The 3,499-nt window shown below is 44.3% G+C and overlaps 1 non-coding gene across 1 annotated transcript; it reads left to right on the top strand.

Moving 5' to 3' along the window:
- The first annotated feature begins 1,116 nt into the window (after nucleotides 1–1,116).
- TRNAG-UCC (transfer RNA glycine (anticodon UCC)) lies at nucleotides 1,117–1,188 on the top strand. The gene has a single exon. It is a non-coding gene; the product is annotated as a tRNA-Gly (tRNA).
- The last annotated feature ends 2,311 nt before the right edge of the window (nucleotides 1,189–3,499 follow it).

Genomic DNA, 3,499 nt, shown 5'->3' with positions numbered 1-3,499 from the left:
TCCATAGGACCCCCACTCCATAGGACCCCCGCTCATAGACCCCCATAGGACCCCCGCTCATAGACCTCCATAGGACCCCCGCTCATAGACCCCCATAGGACCCCCGCTCATAGACCTCCATAGGACCCCCGCTCATAGACCTCCCATAGGACCCCCTCTCATAGACCTCCATAGGACCCCCACTCATAGACCCTCCATAGGACCCCCGCTCATAGACCTCCATAGGACCCCCACTCCATAGGACCCCCGCTCATAGACCTCCATAGGACCCCCGCTCATAGACCTCCATAGGACCCCCGCTCATAGACCTCCATAGGACCCCCGCTCATAGACCTCCATAGGACCCCCGCTCATAGACCCCCATAGGACCCCCGCTCATAGACCTCCATAGGACCCCCGCTCATAGACCTCCATAGGACCCCCGCTCATAGACCTCCATAGGACCCCCGCTCATAGACCCCCATAGGACCCCCGCTCATAGACCTCCATAGGACCCCCGCTCATAGACCTCCATAGGACCACCGCTCATAGACCTCCATAGGACCCCCACTCATCTCTTCACTGTCCCCCTCTAGGACCCCCCCACATTGATACAAAGTATCCCCCGCCAGCCTTGTGTCGCCCACTGGCAGCCATACCCTGGGGGGGCACACGATGACCCCGATGACCCCGCTGTCAGCTGTCGCGCTCTGTAAAGGTTGCGGCTATTTCTGGGCCCTGGAGATAGAAGCTCAGATTCTGTCACCTAACACCTGCTCAGACCCTGACCCCCCCCTGTGACCTCCCAGTGTCGCCCCCTCCCGCTCTTCACCTTTACTGCACATTCCGAGACGCCTCCAGGTCTGAGATTAAAGGGCGACTCTAACTCCAACCTATATCTCTGTTGTGTCCCTATTGACCTTTTTTAAAGCAGTAATCCCCAGCCTATGGACCTGCAGTTAGCGCAAAACTACAACTCCCATCATGCCCCGACAGCCCAAGGCTGTCAGGGCATGATGGGAGTTGTAGTTTTGCAACAACTAGGGGAACCACAAGTTACTCCCTCAGTAGATATGGGATCAGTGATTTCCGGTAATCCTCTCTAAAGACTGAATTTCCAATCTGCTGCACATGCAGGCGTTGGTGGTATAGTGGTGAGCATAGCTGCCTTCCAAGCAGTTGACCCGGGTTCGATTCCCGGCCAACGCAGCTACAATTTTTAATTTTGTTTTTACAATATACATATATTTTTCTTACTATTTTAGTTATTTATTTATTTTAGCCCTTTTCTGTAAGTAAATGGCACTTCCTGTCGCCATAGGGATCATATTCATACAGCAATGGATGCTCTGCACAAGAACAACCTGAGATGCTCTGCACTGACATATTATGTTTATGAGATTCTCTGCATTACAGAAATGAGATGCTCTGCAGTACTACAGTCTCTATGAGATGCTCTGCAAAAATAGTCTTCTATGAGATGCTCTGCAGTGATACAGTCTATGAGATGCTCTGCAGTGATACAGTCTATGAGATGCTCTGCAGTAACATAGACTTAGGCTGCAGTTACTGCCTCGTGAGATGTTCTGCAGTATATAAAATGCACTGCTATCTAGGTCTATGAGATGCTCTGCAGTTGTGCAGTCCATAGGAGTCTATATGAGATGCTCTGCAGTAACACTCTATATGAGATGCTCTGCAATATTTTATCCTCTATGAGATGCTCTGCAGTATTATAGTTTATGAGATGCTCTGCAGTAACACTCTATATAAGATGCTCTGCAATATTTTATACTCTATGGGATGCTCTGCAGTACTATAGTTTATGAGATGCTCTGCAGTAACACTCTATATGAGATGCTCTGCAATATTTTATACTCTATGGGATGCTCTGCAGTACTATAGTTTTTGAGATGCTCTGCAATATTTTATCCTCTATAAGATGCTCTGCAGTATTATAGTTTATGAGATGCTCTGCAGTAACACTCTATGAGATGCTCTGCAGTACTATAGTTTATGAGATGCTCTGCAATATTTTATCCTGTATGAGATGCTCTGCAGTATTATAGTTTATGAGCTGCTCTGCAATATTTTATCCTCTATAAGATGCTCTGCAGTATTATAGTTTATGAGATGCTCTGCAGTAACACTCTATGAGATGCTCTGCAGTACCAGTCTATATGAGTTGATTAGTAATAGTTTAGTATTGTAGTTCAATTAGATGCTCTGCAGTATTATATGCTCTATGAGATGTTCTGCAGTATTATATCCCCTATGAGATGCTCTGCAGTATTATATCCCCTATGAGATGCTCTGCAGTAGTATATCCCCTATGAGATGTTCTGCAGTATTATATCCCCTATGAGATGCTCTGCAGTATTATATCCTCTGAGATGATCTGCAGAATTATATCCTCTATGAGATGCTCTGCAGTATTATAGTCTATGAGATGCTCTTCAGTAACACTATATATGAAATGCTCTGCAGTCATACTCTATATGAGATGCTCTGCAGTAACACTATTTGAGATGCTCTGCCGTAACACTATATGAGATGCTCTGCAGTAACACTATATGATTAATGCAGATCATTTCATATACAGTGTTACTGCAGAGCATCTCATATAGTGTTACTGCAGAGCGTCTCATATAGAGTATTACTGCAGAGCATCTCATATAGAGTATTACTGCAGAGCATCTCATACAGTGTTACTGCAGATCATTTCGTATACAGTGCTACTGCAGAGCATCTCATATACAGTGTTACTGCAGAGCATCTCAGTAATAGTCTATATGAGATGCTCTGCAGTAACACTGTATATGAGATGATCTGCAGTATTACTCTATGAGATGCTCTGCAGTAATACTCTATATGAGATGTTCTGCAGTAACACTATATGAGATGCTCTGCAGTAATACTCTATATGAGATGTTCTGCAGTAACACTATATGAGATGCTCTGCAGTAACACTATATGAGATGCTCTGCAGTAACACTATATGAGATGCTCTGCAGTAATACTCTATATGAGATGCTCTGCAGTAATACTCTATATGAGATGCTCTGCAGTAACACTGTATATGAGATGCTCTGCAGTAACACTATATGAGATGCTCTGCAGTAACACTATATGAGATGCTCTGCAGTAACACTGTATATTAGTCATACAGTAACGGTCTCTATGAGATGCTCTGCAGTAACACTCTATATGAGATGCTCTGCAGTAACACTATATGAGATGCTCTACAGTAATACACTATATGAGATGCTCTGCAGTAACATTGTATATTAGTCATACAGTAATGGTCTCTATGAGATGCTCTGCAGTAATACTCTATATGAGATGCTCTGCAGTAACACTGTATATGAGATGCTCTGCAGTAACACTATATGAGATGCTCTGCAGTAATACTCTATATGAGATGCTCTGCAGTAACACTATATGAGATGCTCTGCAGTAACACTCTATATGAGATGCTCTGCAGTAACACTATTTGAGATGCTCTGCAGTAACACTGTAT

The sequence above is a fragment of the Hyla sarda genome, chromosome 8, assembly GCF_029499605.1.
Source record: "Hyla sarda isolate aHylSar1 chromosome 8, aHylSar1.hap1, whole genome shotgun sequence".
Taxonomy (NCBI): Eukaryota; Metazoa; Chordata; class Amphibia; order Anura; family Hylidae; genus Hyla; species Hyla sarda.
This window is presented reverse-complemented; position numbering and strand designations above follow the sequence as displayed.